This window comes from Eubalaena glacialis, chromosome 6, assembly GCF_028564815.1.
Source record: "Eubalaena glacialis isolate mEubGla1 chromosome 6, mEubGla1.1.hap2.+ XY, whole genome shotgun sequence".
NCBI lineage: Eukaryota > Metazoa > Chordata > Mammalia > Artiodactyla > Balaenidae > Eubalaena > Eubalaena glacialis.
Window position 1 is genome coordinate 93,603,543 of NC_083721.1, and position 16,539 is coordinate 93,620,081.

Here is a 16,539-nt window from a genome sequence, read left to right on the forward strand (position 1 = left end):
CATTTTGGTGGGGTTCTACAGTATGTATAAGTAGGGGATAGGATCAAAGATGTTGAATTGAGTTTTTGTGGTGCTTATCATGCATGAACATGGAATTCATTAAATAAGTATATGAACAGCTATATCTGAATATCAAAACTGTTTGAGATGGAAATACAGATTTGGTGGCCATCAGTATATATTGGTACTTGAAATCATGATTATATTTTTTGTGGGAAACTGACATTTTAAGAGTAGACGGAAGAACAACCCACACAGAAAACAGGAATAAAACATTTCAGGGGATCAAATGAATACAGAGTCATGGGAACTGAAAGAATAGGGAAAGGTTTTGAGAAGAAAAAAGCGAGACGGTAACATAAGACTCGAAATTTCCCCTGTGTTTGATTATTAGGAAGCAGTTTGTGGTCTTGGTTAGAGCCATCTTAGTAATATTCTGGGGGTGGAGGGTAGATTGTAGTGAGCTGAGAAATGAATGAAGTTAACAAAGTGAGACTGAGTGTATTCTTTCAAAATGTTTGAATGAGAAGGGGAGGGTAGGATTTGCAGGTAGTTATTCAAGTAGGTAGGATCAGGAGGCTTTAAGATGGAGGAAACTTAAGGCTGTTTGTGGTGCCAGGAGCTAGAGAGAGGTCTAAGCCTCAGGAGAGAGAGAGAGAGAGGCTAGACTATAGAACAAATCTCTTGGATATTGACAAGAATTAGATCAAGTGCCAGGATGGTAGATTTAGCCCTGAGAAAGAGAAGGAACATCTCTTTCTCTAAGGTTAACTGAGAGGAAAGTAGGATAAATTTGTAGATCAGAAGTAATCAGAAATAGATCAAGAGGAATCAGAAGGAAAAAGTGACCTTGGCTGATGGCCTCTATTCTTTCAGAGAAATGGGGGGAAGGTTGATGACAAACCATCAAAAGAGCTCTTGAATGCAAACTAACAAAGATTCAAGGCTGTTTGATGTGTGTTAGTGAGAAAACTACTGAAATGTACCAAAGTGCCTTATGTTTTCTTAAGTATTGTTAAAAAAACACCCTGTTGTCTTGATTACTAAAAAGAAGTTATGAGAAAAAACTTGCTGTAAAAAAAGTAACACTAGATTGAAGGTCTGGAGACCGGCTTCTGACTATAGTCTGGCCATAGTTCTAGCTCCATTATATTAGAGGAGCCAATTTAACAGGTTTCTCATCTAAAAGGGGAGAATTGAACTAAATAACCTCTAAATGTCCTTCCTCATACAAACCTAACTTTATCTGTTTTGATTTTGATTAAGGCAACTAAAAAGTATGGAGAAATGTTTAAACCACACTATTTAATTTATATGCCCATGTCGTTCTGCGGTCACCTGGTAGCAGGAGACAAATTATAGCTTCAAGTTTGGGGTAGAATTTTTTTATTTACTTCAAAAATATTTATGACATACCTACTTTGAGTCAAACACTGTGCTAGATGTTGTGTGAATAAAAAGATGTATTAGATGGATTTAGGTCCTCAAGGGAGCTTACAAACTAGTGAAAGAGTGGAATACCCATCTTTCAAATGTTGAAACTATAAAACCAAGACAGGAAGAGACAATGAACATTCCAGGACTGAGAATTACGGGGTAGATAGTCTTTGTTCCCAGGCTGTTTGTTAATTGTCACAGAGGTTTGCTGCTAATTGGCCAGGACATTTTCCAGTTCAGTTCGTGTGATGTGCTGCTAGTTCCCTCTTGTCTACTAAATCTGTTGTCACCATAGCCTGGAGAGATTCTGGAAGTACCACAGAAGACTACAGAAATGTTACCTCACTGCAGAGGGAATTGGTTTGGGCATGAACCCATGAGCAGTTTAATGTCATTCAGCTTATGCCTTGTGTTATCCTTGCACTAACCAAACTCTGCCATCAGAAGCAGGGTTGCTGCTTGGGGGCTAAGGGTTGGGGGTTTCAAGGGATAGTATTCTATTAAACTTGACACTAACTCATCCTCTGCTTCTCTGCAAACCAAATGAATTTTCAACACTCCCACCCTCCCTCTCTCTTTTCTTCCCTGTCTTCTTTCCCGCCATTCTCTCTCTCTCTCTTCCTTCTTTATTTGCTCATGTACTCTATAAATTTTCATCCCAATGTTATTGGGCCTGTGCTAGATGATAAAGGTGTAGAGATAAAATGTATGGTCTTGCCCGCGCCTCCGCCAACCGCCAGACTAGCCTGGTGCGGGGGCCGCGCGCGAAGACATGGGGGAGAAGCTGGAGTGAGGTTCAAGTCGCCCGTGGGGGCCGAGCCCGCCGTCTACCCGTGGCCACTGCCAATCTACGCTCAAAGATTTGGAAAGAGATAGTTTAACAGAAAAAGAATGCGTGAAGGAGGAATGGAATCTCTTGCCTGAATTTCTGCAGACAGAAATAAAGAATCAGTTATGTGACTTGGAAACCAAATTACATAAAGAAGAATTATCAGAGGAGGGGCTAAAGTCAAATCCCTTTTAAATAAAGATTTGTCCTTGGAGAATGGAGCTCATGCTTTCAGTCGGGAAGTGAATGGATATCTAGAAAACGGCAGCCAGACAAGTGGTGAGGAGCGCAGAGTGGAAATAGCAGAGAAAAGCAAGTCCCCCAAACCTGTTTCCAAACTTTGCATGCCCAGGAGAAGCAAGTCCGACGGAGAAACAAAATCCCTGCCAAACGGAAACCTGAGGAAGACCCAGAAAAAGCAAAATCAGATGATTCTGTCGATGAAGAAGAAAAAGACCAGGAGGAAAAGAGACGTAGAGTTACACCCAGAGAAGGAGTTGCTGGACCGCTCCCTGCAGGATAACTGGTAAGAGTAAGACCAGGAGCACACGTGGAAGCAGAAGAAAGAGATGATAAAGTAAAGCCTGGTCACCTGCAGGAAGAAAAGAGACTCAGATGTCAAACCGAAGGACTAACACCTAAACACAAATCTAAGGAGGAGCCAGACAGAGATGCAAGGCCGGAGGAGCTCAGGCTGAAATGAATGAAGGAGAACACGAGCGCTAGCAAACGGACACTGGAAGAAAAAGAACCTGAAAGAGTAAAACCACAAGTTTCTGATGAGAAAGATGAGGATGAAAAGATACACAGATCCCAGACATATTACTGAAATATCTACAGAAGCGCTTCTAAAAGGAGAGGAGTCTCTTCTTAAACATCACCACTGGGCTTCCCTGGTGGCGCAGTGGTTAAGAATCCGCCTGCCAGGCCATTTCATGGACGACGGGTGTGCGAGAGCATCTGCGGGTGCCACACGAGAGGGGACTGGGAAGACCCAGCCAAGGGTGTGTGGATCTGAGCCTCCGCGTTTCTAACCCGAGATCTCGAAATGCATCGTGATTCCTGTCCATTGGAGTGTAAAGTTTATGTAGGTAATCTTGGAAACAATGGTAACAAGACTGAATTGGAACGAGCTGTAGGCTATTATGGACCACTCCGAAGTGTGTGGGTTGCTAGAAACCCTCCCGGCTTCGCTCTTGTTGAATGTGAAGATCCCCGAGATGCAGCCGATGCTGTCGGAGAACTAGATGGGAGAACACTATGTGGCTGCCGAGTAAGAGTGGACCTGTGGAATGCGGAAAAGAGAAGTCGAAATCGTGACCGCCTCCTTCTTGGGGTCATCGCCCTCGAGATGATTATCGGAGGAGGAGTCCTCCACCTCCCACACATCTCCAAGACGGAGAAGCTTCTCCGTCAGCCAGAGCAGGTCCCTTTCTAGATATAGGAGAAGAGAGAGATCCCTGTCCCAGGAGAGAAATCACAAGCCGTCCCGATCTTTCTCTAGGTCTCCTAGCCAATCTAGGTCAAATGAAAGGGAACAGAAGACCACTTTGCAAGAGGAGTGGTGTACAGGAAATAACTTCATTTGACAGGAGTATGTACAGAAAATTCAAGTTTTGTTTGAGACTTCATAAGCTTGGTGCATTTTAAAAACGTTTTAGCTGTTCACATTTGTTTGTCTCTTGGAACAGTGACACCTAAAGGTGTAATTCTCTATGGTTTGAAATGGATCACGTGAGGCATGTAATATGAAGAATTGTTACTTTACAATGTTCCCTTAAGCAAAATTGAATTTGCTTTGAATTTTTAGTCTTACCTAGACTGATAATAAAATTCCAACTCCTGACAAAAAAAAAAAAAAAAAAAAGTATGGTCTTTTTCTCCTAAAGCTCATAGAGGAATAATATACAAATAAGCAGTAGGAGTACACCTTGGTAACTGTTCAGGCAGTATTGTGCAATAAAGAGAGAGAGGAGTGATCCACATACAGAGGAGAGAGGGCAGGGATAATGGTGAGGGAAGATGTTCTGAATGGAGTCTTGAAACATAGCTGTGTGTGAACATGTGCATATGCATATGCTTTCTGGGGAGACGTTACTGCATCTTCAGAAATTCTGAGGCAAGAAAGGGCCACATGTGGTAGAGTTTGATAGAGGTCTGAACATTTTGTTTCTGCTCCAAATGGTGGAAGAAAGTTGAACTTCAATCCTACTTTGGCCACTCACCTGCCAAAGTAGAGTATATCCATTTTTCTCTCCTACTCTCTCACATCTTCTCTCCTCTTCAATTGACATTTATTTCATCAAGGAACACCTCCTACACACACACTCATAGGTCTCAGGACCTTGTCTTAATCTATTTGCACTGCTCAAAAAAAAAAAAAGTAACTTTCTTGTTGTTGTAGAGTGTATGTGCTATTACTCATTTTTACTAGTCAGGCTGCTGATGAGAACAGGACAGGGTCATTAGGGGAAGTTCCAGTGGTTTGGAAGGGCTATAGGGTACAAAGAAAACAGTGTATAGTATGAGGTTGGAAAGGTAGATAGAGGTCAGATGATGAGGTGCCTAGTATGCCATTCTAAAGAGAATGGATCTTACTCTGAAGGTGATGAGAGCCACTGAAGCTATTCAAGGAGGGAAAGACACCATCAGACCGATATTTTATAATGGCCATGATTTATTCTGAATCGTGAATCATATTTCATAGTATGTAGTCAAGAATTTGGCATTGCCCAAAGAGAAGTCTGGCTTTTGTCCTCAGCTTCTTGGAGGTAATCCATGTCATACCTGATAGAATTATCTTTGTTCAGAGTGGGGGGTGGCCATACCAGATTTTAAGGTGAGGACAATCACATCTGATAATCTTAGGGTCGATATTGGTTATGACAGAGAGACCAACCTTGTGATTTAGGGTGGGGTCATGTGGTATCAGTCATACTGGAGGCTGAGATCAATGACATGGATAATCAGTCAATCCTCTGTAGGGACTTCTTTGGCGGTCCAGTGGTTAGGACTCTGTGCTTCCACTGCAGGGGGCACAGGTTCGATCCCTGGTCAGGGAACTAAGATCGTGCATTCAGCATGGCGTGGCCAAAAAAAAAAAAAAGAAAGAAAAAAAAATCAAACCTGTGTAATGGAACTCCCATAAAAATGATGAATTCTGATGTTTGGGTGAGCCTCGCTGGTGGCAATGCTCCATGAGTATTGCCACATGTTGATTCTGGGAGAGTAATGCATCCTGACTCCATGGGGAGCAGACCAAGGAAGCTCACATTCAGAACTCTCCTAGACAGTAAGTTTTATGAGTCTTTTTTATGAATTATTGAAACTGATGATGGCTTTGGGACACCGCTCTTCCCCTATCCCCCCAGGCCCCCCCCCCCACACTGCCAAACTCGCAGTTGGTATAAAAACTGAGGTCAGTCTTGGGGACTGTGTCATCTAAGTTTGAGGTTGGCTGAAACTTCTTACACATAGGAGTTAAAAGTAGAAGCTTTGGAGTCACACTTGAAGATAAATCCGCGTTTGATTACCTTTCAATCTGTGTTACCTCTCAAACCTTTACTTTCTTCATCAGAAGCAGATGCCTTTGGTGCTCTGTGTTGCCCCCCCTTAGCTTACCTTGGGTTTAGCTGCAGCTGTGCTTAATAGTTCCATGTGAGCTCAGGCTCACTTTGCCCTGGTAGTAGTCCAACTCAAGTGTATGCTGTGTATCTTTTCTCTTTTTGTCCCTGAGCTGTAGGAGCCTCTCAATCAATGCAAAAATGGCCCAGGGCCAGTCCTCTAACAAAGGGGGATGGCAGATGTGGTAAATGGCTCAAACTCTTGTCTTTTGGATGGCCATTTCTTGGAGGCCTTCTGTTCATTTCTCAGATATTCCAGCTCCTGTTGCCTATAGAAGCAATCATAGCAATACACCTTATATTGGCTCTTCTTCCCTCCCTCACTTCTGCTTTTCTCACCTAAGGCCTTTCTCATGCTCTATTTTAGAACCTAAACTACAACATTATCACACTGTTGCTATGAAGATTAAGTGAGATACATATTTATTTAAAAGAGGTTTAGTGCTTAGTAGATAAAGGCTGCTATTAGAACAGGACACAAAACAAGCTAGTGTTTATATGGTTGGAGAGAAGGAGATTCATTTGAGAGATTTGGGGTATTCATCTGAGAGATTTAAAAGATACTGCATGGGTAAAATATATGGTTAAATGTGCTAAGGGATAGTGGGAAATCTGAGATGACTTTGACAGTCTTTGAGGAAGTGACTGTGAGAGAGAGGGGCAGGTTTAGTGGTGGCAAACGCCGAATTTAATATCTGACGTATGAAACTTGATATTCTTGTGAGTAGACAAGTGTGACTGTCCATTATGATGTTCTTTCTACATCTCTACGACTAGAAAGATGGGTAGTCTAAAAACCAAGTTACCACTGATCTTAAGTAACCCTCAACATCATCAGAAAGATGTATTTAGAACAGAGGTTACAAACTGGACCTGTGGGCCATTCACATAAATGGCTTTTGTTTGGTCTGCATAGTGTTTCCCCACATATTGGTATTTTTTTTGTTGTTTGTTTTTGTTTTATTTATTTATTTATTTTAAAAATTTATTTATTTATTTTTGGCTGTGTTGGGTCTTCGTTTCTGTGCAAGGGCTTCCTCTAGTTGCGGCAAGCGGGGGCCACTCTTCATTGCGGTGCGCGGGCCTCTCACTGTCGCGGCCTCTCTTGTTGCGGAGCACAGGCTCCAGACGCGCAGGCTCAGTAGTTGTGGCTCACGGGCCTAGTTGCTCCGCGGCATGTGGGATCCTCCCAGACCAGGGCTCGAACCCGTGTCCCCTGCATTGGCAGGTGGACTCTCAACCACTGCGCCACCAGGGAAGACCCCTGTTTTATTTATTTTTGAATCATTTTCTAAGTGATTTTATATGAAAATCAAGGTTTCCAGTTTTTCTTAAAAACAAAATCAGCTTAACATCACTATTCTTGCATTTCTGAATGACAACACTCAGATGGGTCTGAACAGCTTGTCACCTTTAGAATAGGACACGCTTTCTTCAGTTGACCACAGGCCATTCCACTTGCCTTTAGACCAAAGGTCAATTGTTATTTACAAGGCAGGCGTTTTTTAGTTTTCTTTATAAAAGAACCACATCACTCATTTTTGTTATATGTTTGCTTCCTTGTAGGCATTTGTGTTTGAAACCTGTGCAAAATAAGAGAGTGGGGAATGAAGAAAACCCTGGGCAAGGTTATATTTTAAGGGGTGGGTGCTTTGAAATAAGAAAGGAGCCTGTGCTGAGTTGAATAGTTTCCTGTCAAAATTCATGCTCACTGGGAACCCATGAATGTGACCATATTTGGAAATAAGCTCTTTGTAGATGTAATCAAGTTAAGATGAGGTAATATTGAGTTAGAGTGGACCCTAAATTCAATATGACTAAAATCCATATAAGAGGACACATACACACATACACATGCACACACACACATGTACACACAAAACACTATGTGACGACAGAGGCAGGGATCGGAGAGATGCATCTACAAGCCAAGGAGCACCAAGGATTTCCAGCAGCCACTAGAAGTTAGGCAGAGGCAAGGAAGGATCCTCCTTAGAGACTTCGGAGACGCTATGGCCCTGCTGACACCTTGATTTTGGACTTACGGACTCTAGAACTGTGGGAGAAGAAATTTCTTTTGTTTTAAGACACCTATTTTGTGGTACTTTGTGATAGCAGCCCTAGGAAACTAATAAGAGTAAGATGAAGAAAAGAGGAGATCAACAGAAAAGCCAGTTCAAGGAAAAGTGTGTCATTATTATGATCAAATGCTGAAAAGTGGTCAAATAAAATAGACTGAGATTGGTAGAAGTGACAAGTAGGAGTTTAGTGATGATGCTGGGAGGATCCCTTTCAAGTGAGTGATGGGAGTGAGTGGAAGCCAGAGGGAAATGGACAGAGGAATGAATTCAAAAGATGGTGACGGTAAGTAGATTCAAGAAGCTTCTCTCGGAAGGAGATGAGAGCGACAGGATAATTGAGGCACGTAGAACTTAAGGAGCAAAGATAACTTTTTAAAAAAGATAAGTACTTTGCATATCTGTAGTGACTAATTGCTGAATATGCCTACAGATCCACTCAGCACCCTTGTCCAGCTGCTCTATCAGGAAGTCGACATGTATGAATCGCATTTTGAGCGCTCGTGCACTCTGACTGCTGGTTAGTTTTGGTCAATGGGAGGCACCAGCAGAAATGGAAGCATTGTCCAAAAGTGAGATCAAGGTATTTATTGCCCAGCCTTCCTCCCTGCTGGTGTCATGGGTTAGCAGTGGCTAAGTTCTCCACAGCTTTTGTCTGGTGATACTCTCCCACAGCAATGGTTCTCTCCCCATCTTCTGGTAACTGCTCCTTCCTCTTCCCCCTTCAGGCCTGTGGGTGGGAACCAGAGGACATCACTTTCTTTTGTTGGTTTCCCTTTACCCTTCCCCTATTCTCATATACAATCCTTTTCTTATGTGTTTCAGTTACTCCATTTGAATGTTCACCTATTGGAAAGAAGCCCATGAAAAAGGCAGTGCATAAGGATTGGGACAATAATTGATATATGTAGATAAATCCAGAGAAGTTGAGAAAACATGATTTTTGGAATCTCTTTCTACTTATAGTCAGTCCTTCACACAGGCACCAGAGTGATCCCTTTAATAACATTGATTCTCTACGCTGAGCTTACAGGGACTTCCCATGTTAGTCAGAGTGAATCTGCAGCTTTTCCCACGACATCCAAGGCTTATATGATCTGGTCCCCAACTAACTCCCTGACCTTGTTTTTTTTTTACACTCCATCTTGCTCACTCTACAGTAGCCTTCTACTCTCCCTCTTATTTTCTCAACTGGCTTCCTTGTTCTTCCTCGAGCAAGACATGCATATTCCCCCCTCATAACCTCTGCATTTACTGACCCTCTGCCTAGAATGCTCTCCTGCAGACATCAAAGTGGATTACTTCCTCACTTGATTCAAGCCATTGCTTGATGTTACCTATCAGAGACAATTGTAATGCCTGCACTCTCTAAAATAGCAATATATATCTCCAAGCATCACATCTGCAGAGTCCAGATGATGATTCACAATATTAAAAAATCCCCAGATTCTCTTATCCTCAGAATGAGTATTGTCTCATTTTTATCCTTCAAAACATACAAGGCGTGGTGGCCACGAAAAAGCCTCTCTAGGATCTCTAACTGGGGAGAATATAATTCCTGTATGGCCCTAGCTGCTGTGCTCTGAGATTCAACAACACATTCATGACAACACAGCACTTTCTGGGGGCTGCTCCCAGCCGGTGACTGAGTGCAGCAGGAATACTAAGGCAGGCCCAGTCTTGGGGGATGTGGGACTTGTCTGATGGACAACTTTGCTTTGAGGACTCCCCGTTGACATTGCTGAATTATTTTAGAAGTGCACCCTAGTCTAAGATTCTTCTATCCGAACTTCATTCCTTCTCTGTCTTTTATAAGAACCAGGCTTACATTTAGTCTTTTGGCTCTTCCAAGCTTCCCTAGCTTCCTCCTCACTTTCCCTCATAGGCACTCAACCTTGTCAATCTTTTCCACATTTAACTCCATCTCCCTGTCTGCTGCTTGCAGAACCTGGAATAACACATAAAGGAACTTTCTCCCCAGGGCTCAAGGCACACAGCATTGCCTCCTGCTCAGGTCTTTGCTTTCCTAGAAAGCATTTTGATGACAAATCCCAAGGTATTTACAAATTCAGTCTCCAAATCAGTAACTTCCAAAGAGGAGTTTCCTCCCATATTTTCCATTAGTGTCATTATTCTGTTTTCTGACCCTTCACACTTGTCATATTTCCCTCCTTTCCATTCTAGTTCTCTCCACTGCCAGAGAAAGCAAAGACCTCCACCAGTTTTAAGCCATGAAACTTGGCCTGCAGGCCTCCTTTTCTGAAGGGAATACAACACATCACCAGCAGATGATGGTGAACTATGTACATAGGAAGCAGGCTTATTGTTTAGAGTATATATGCGTGTGCATGCATGCAAGCACATGTGTATAAATGGGCTTTGTTGGCATCCTAGAAATGGCAACGATGAAGAGAAATTTGGTTCGATGTGGTTGAGGTGTCAGGTTCCTTCTACTCCTTGCTCTGCTAACAAACAGCACATGACCCCTGATAATTCCCAGTTTGGAGTTTTCTTTCCTTTCTCCTCCTTCTGGGGTCCTTTCTTGTGTCCTTCTCAGGGGTCTCACTTTAAAATTTTTCTTCCTTCCTTCTCACATCCTGCACCTGTTACCTCTCAAATGGGTTCTTCTGTGAAGCACATAAGCATGCTTAATTATCTCCCATTGAAACAAACAAACACATAAACAAACAAAACTCAAAAGACCGTACCTTCCCTACCTACTTCACAGGAATGTTATGGGGGGACATGAGTGTCAACTCCATGCAAGTGGGGATTAGGTCTGCTTAATCTGTGCAGCATCTCCAGCCCCTTGCCTGTTACCTGGATCATGACAGGAAATACATAAGCAAACAGACAAATGAACAGTTATGAAATGGATGAATAAAATGAGATAATACATGTGCTTTGAAAGTGGTGTTCAATATAAATATAAAGGCATATATCATAATTAATTTTTATCTTCTCTTTTGAGTAAACTTGTGCTGAACTATAAAGTACATGCAGAAACATGCACACACCACAGCATAGCTCAACGACTTTTCAGAAAGGATTCGTGCTTGTGGAGCCAGGACCAAGATCAAGGAACAGAATATTAGTGACATCCAGCACCCCAGCCTTCCCCACCTTGTTCCCTTCCAGAACCTCCTCACACCAAGCTCTCTTGTATCCAGCTTCACTGATGAGACTTTTTGCTTGAGAATTTCATCCATATTATTCTGTGAAGTTATCTATTCTCATGGCTATGCAATATTTCATTGTATGAATAGGTGACAGGAAAGGAGGGGGGCAGGGCACAAACCTTAAAGAATGACACAGCTGTTGAGAAAAACTGGATACGACAAAAACTGGTTAGAACCGATGAGGCCCAAGATGGCAGAAGATTTGATTCCCAGTAGACCTTGAGCCTCATTATGAGCTCACTGTAATACATTAGCATATGCTAAGTGACACACCTACAGGCGCCATGACAGTTCTGAAACTGACCATAAAAGGCCAAAGAATGGGCGGTGGCCCTATTCCTGGAAATCCCCACCCCTTCCCCAAAATAGTTGGAATAATCCTCCCACTATTTAGCCTATAAAATTACCCAGCCCATAAAAACTAACCACCTCCACAGCCCCGGGCCACTATCACCTTCTGAGATGGACTGCATTCTGCCTATGGAATGTGTACCTCTCTCAATAAACCTGCTTTCACTTTACTATGAATTCTTTCCTGCACGAAGCCAACAAATCTTACTTGGTGGCCTGTCCCAGGAACTTGCCCGAGACCTGGGACGTGACCATCCTCTCTTGCCCCATTTTCCTGCAACAAATATACTAAAATTTAGGAATCAGTTCTACTTTTGATAGACATTAGCTTTATCTCCAGGTTTGGCTACTGTGAATAGTGCTTCTCTGAACATTTTTGTATGTGTCTTATGTTGGATTATATCCAGGAGTAGAACTGCTGGGTTATATAGATGTTTTTTTAAAGCTATGTATTAAAATGCCTCCTGTAAACACTCCTAAATCATCTAATGAGTAATAGAAACTCAAATTCACTCAAGTAAAAGGATTTTATTGCAAGCTACACAAATTCCATAGAATTCAAAAAAATAGAAAATTACTAAAAGCAGACATATAAATTCATAAATCACAGCGTTTGTGTTTAAACCACACTACATATTTTAATAAATCCAGAAGCACTTAAAATTTTATAACCCAGAAGGATGCTTATGAGGAGGCCACTCAGTCATCAAGAGCAGATTAAATTGTCAGGGTCGTGTAATATATTTTAGGAAACTTTCTATTCAAAAATTAAAATATAATTTGAATCTTAATAAGAAAAATATTTAGCAATGTGGGAATATATTCTACCCCAATCTTACTTTAATCAGGAGTCGAAGTAGCTGCTATTTTTTTGAGAGGAAAAAAGCACACTTTTTGTATGGTGAGGAAAAATATAATGGGGAACACTTAAATTTACTTTCAGCATATTTCAAGTGAAGTATATTTTCATATACTTTAAATATACATTTTACAAGAACATACATACAGTAACCATTTAATAAATATATTATTGTATTTATAAATTATGTAATTATCTTACATATAATATACATATAATGAAGTACAAGTAGAAGGACTTTCATTAAAATGTGTTGATTAAATATCTACACAGTGCATATGATATGCGTTATGTAAATGTTATATTCATCTACCTACATTATTAAAAATTCTATTGGCCACACAGTTCCTCACAGGTGATTAATTTGTGCTGGAATCTTTATGCTGATTTCCACAGTGATATCCTACCTACATCATAAGGGAAGTAATTACTGTTTTCTGTAGGTGCTTATATAGGTGACCTTGTGCTTTGTTATTCAGCCTTCACTGAAATATGTCATGAAGTGCAAGAGAGAACGGGACTATTATATTATTAGATAAGCATACCTGTCCCCTGGCTAGTTCAAAAGGACATTGTAAGAATTAATGAGATTATATCATTGAAGTACCTCTAAATACTGGAAAAATTCAAACGATGTAATGGTTATGACCTTAAAATAATCACCAAAGGTATATTTTGGGAGTCTGACTGTATTCCATTCAAAAATTATTAAGTCAATAAATTAGCTTTATAATGTCATTTTTACTAAATTCAAAGGGTAGAGTCTTGGATTAATTTATCTTTTGTGAGAGACACCTTTTCTATGCAGCAAGATTCTTTCAGTGGCAAGTCTGAAAACCCAGCCCAAAGGGGCTTACCTATTATAGAGAATTGATTGGCTCAAGTAATTGAAAAGGCTGGGGGTGGTATAACTTCAGGTCTGGCTGGGTGCCAGAGGATGGAGCAATGAAATGGCCACACTCGTCTGTCTCTTCTCAGTCCTGCTTCCTCCTAGGTTATTGCCATTTTCAGGCAAGTTCTCCTATGTAAGAGCAAACTGGGTCAATAGTAGCTTCAGAGGTTTTTTAACCCATGTGGAAACCCCAGAGGAAACAAGAGCTTATCTTTCCCAACAGTTTTATGAACATCCCCAGACTGCTGTGGCCCACAGTGGTGATGCATTCCCCACTGTGGTCAGTGTAATGTGACTCTGTTAGCCAGGGCTGGGCCACCAGTGAATCCAGGAGTCAATAGTTTCAGCATTGTCTGATCCATAGAGTGAATGGGAAAGGGCTCTCTGCCCAAAGGAAGAGCAGGTGCTGCTACCAGAGGATGAGACTAAAGGCAAAATCAGCAAAGGACCAAGTTTTCTTTCATCAGTGTGAAACGTATAAATCAGAAAGTCCAAAAAAAAATTCTTCCACCAAACCCAGTTTTGTTTTTAACATTTCTTGAAGATTGATGAAACATTTAACAGTCTATGCCTAAATGTTCTGCCACTCTAAATTACCTCCTGTATTTAGCAAAACTACTTGTCAAAATCTCATTGAGTCTGTATTTCAAATTCACTGCCATGTTCTTCCCCAGCAAGATCACAACTGTACATGTGTTAATCAGGATATTTGGGACCCATAATCGAACACAATGAATGCATAAGACAAATCGGATGACCCTGTCATGTTCAAACACCTATTAATTAGGAAGCTGTGAGGTTTCAGAGAGCAAGTGTCTTGTTAAAACTCCAATAGTTAGAGGAAAACTAGAAGACTAATCAACTTGATTTTATCTGTAGAAGAGATTCTCCACAAATAAATAATTAAAAAGGAATTTAGAGCTTCAAGGGGAAAATTCAAGATCTTATAGAATAGTAGAAAAAAGTAACAAGGGCAAAGGAAGTCAAATTACAACAGATGTACTTGTTGGTGGGCCATTTGAATTTTGCTGGCAGGATAACCCCAGCAGGAGAGGTATTTTCACATTGTTTAGCAGAGGCCACAGCAGGGATAAGGAGTTCTAATCACTTTATTAGAATTGCAAAGTCATCAAAGGAGGCATGGGCATGTGAGAGCTATTTGTAGAAATATTCAGTGAAATGCTTTTGTGACCACAAGAAATAATGGAAAGTAGATGTTGTTCGTGGACACATTAAGAGAAAAAAATTGATTTATCTTGGCTGAATAGATGAACTCATGAGATTCTCTTTGGTGAAGGAAAATAATTGTTCTGAAAATGAGGTCTTATGCTGGCAGCTTTAGTGCACAATCTTGGACCATCTACTCCAATTAAGTTCTTATGCCTCTTTGGTAATGGCGATTAAAATATTAATCTACTTATAATGTTGATTGTGACATATAAACTTGAATAGAGTTTTTAAAAATCACTTCTGATAGGGGAGTTTTGAACTACTATATTTGGGATTCTGCTTTTCCTACCAATAATTTCTTAATGAATTTTTTTTAACCTAGACACAAGAGATCTTGGTGATTTTATAAACCTAACTTTGATATGTAAAATCTGCTGGTTCATTACACCAATCTCATTTATAGGTGAGGTTCAAGGAAGTCAAAGTGTGCATAGCAGTGGCTAGGTTCAGTTACGCACCTATCACCACAGGCCAGGTCACTTTTGTGCAGTTGGGTATGGATTAGTTTTCTATTGCTGTGAAACAAATAATCATACATGTAACAGCTTAACATCCATTTGTTACCCCACAGTTTTTTAGGTCAGAAGTTCAGATGTAGAATGACTGAGTTCTCTGTTCAGGGTCTTGCAAAGTTGAAACTGATGTGCTGGCCAGCTGTATTTTCACTTGGAGACTCTGGGAGAAAATTTGTTTCCATGTTCATTAAGCTTGTTGGCTGAATTCAGCTCCTTGTGGTTGTAAGATTGCAGTCCCTGTTTCTTTGCTGGCTGTCATGTGGGGCCTTCTCTTTGCTCCTAGAGACTGCCAGCATACCTTGCCACATGGCTCCTTTTAACTGCAAATCCAGCAATGGGGAATCTTGTCAAGCCTCTCTTATACACTGAATCACAAACTTCAGGAAGAGCCCAGTCTCTTTCAAGGGCTCACCTGATTAGGTCAGGCTCACCCAAGATAATCTCTCTTTCTTAAAATCAACTGTCCCATCTAATATAACCTAATAATGGGAGTAAAATCCATCATATTCACAGTGTCAGGAATTATACAGGCTACGTACCCCAGGGAGGGGGCATCTTGGGAATCATCTTGGAATTATGCCTACCAGAATATATCTTTCTTTGACCCAAATGTAGGTGGCTAACTCTATAATGGTCTATATTTCAAGCAAAGTATTTTCACTCCAGTTTTCAACTTGTTTCTACTTATCTATCACTGCCCTCCCTCCCCGCAGCAGTGAAAATTGCCAAACTATGACACAACATTAGGCAGTGGTTTCCAAATTTAAGTATGCATGAATCTCCAGGAAAATATTAGATTTGCCGATTGCTGGCTACCAATCCTAAGAAATTCTGGCTCAGTAGGTCTCAGAGACAGCCCAGGAATACATATTTTAATAGTGATTCTGATGTATCTATTCAGCAGAACAAAATTCATGAAACACTATGGCTTCAGCATCTGTGCAGTGATCTTGGCAGTCTGGCCACACATGCTCCTCATAGCCTGGCATACATAGCCTTGTTCAAACTTGAAAACTGGAATTTCTGAAAATATTTGAGGACTAAATTTGAGATCCTCCCTATCTAGTCCTGAAAATGACAAATTACTTTAATGTAAAGCAACTTTGGATGAGAAACATAAAACAAAAACTATACATATATATATACATATATATGTATATATATATATGTAACAGAGGAATTACATTTTTTAAAGAATTTTAATGTTGTTTCTCTAAGTGTCATTATTAAAAATGTTATCTTTAAAAAAATGAAAAAATGTTATCTTTTTTATCTGTGCTATGTCTTGTTAGATTTACATTAGGCAATGTAAGGCATTCTTCATTGAGATTAAGTGTCATGAATATTGACTACATTTTGCTTTTATTCATACATAATGATGATCATGGAACAAAACAAGAAAAAAAATGTTGTAGACTCTGCACTCATGCTGAAATAGACATTGTATTTTGGGATCATCAGTTGAAGCCTAAATACAGAGGCAAAGTCTTGATTTATGGATAGAAATGAGAAATGAAAAATAAAAGATAGCACCATAAGAAGAAAC

The 16,539-nt window shown here is 40.6% G+C and overlaps 3 pseudogenes; all 3 read left to right on the forward strand.

The window, feature by feature from the left end:
* The first annotated feature begins 303 nt into the window (after positions 1–303).
* Positions 304–3,095, forward strand: LOC133093010 (DNA (cytosine-5)-methyltransferase 1-like; annotated as a pseudogene).
* Positions 3,096–3,295: 200 nt separating this feature from the next.
* LOC133093011 (serine/arginine-rich splicing factor 3-like) lies at positions 3,296–3,855 on the forward strand (annotated as a pseudogene).
* Positions 3,856–8,192: 4,337 nt separating this feature from the next.
* The window catches only part of LOC133093012 (anaphase-promoting complex subunit 15-like), a 36,688-nt pseudogene continuing 28,341 nt past the window's right edge, over positions 8,193–16,539 (forward strand).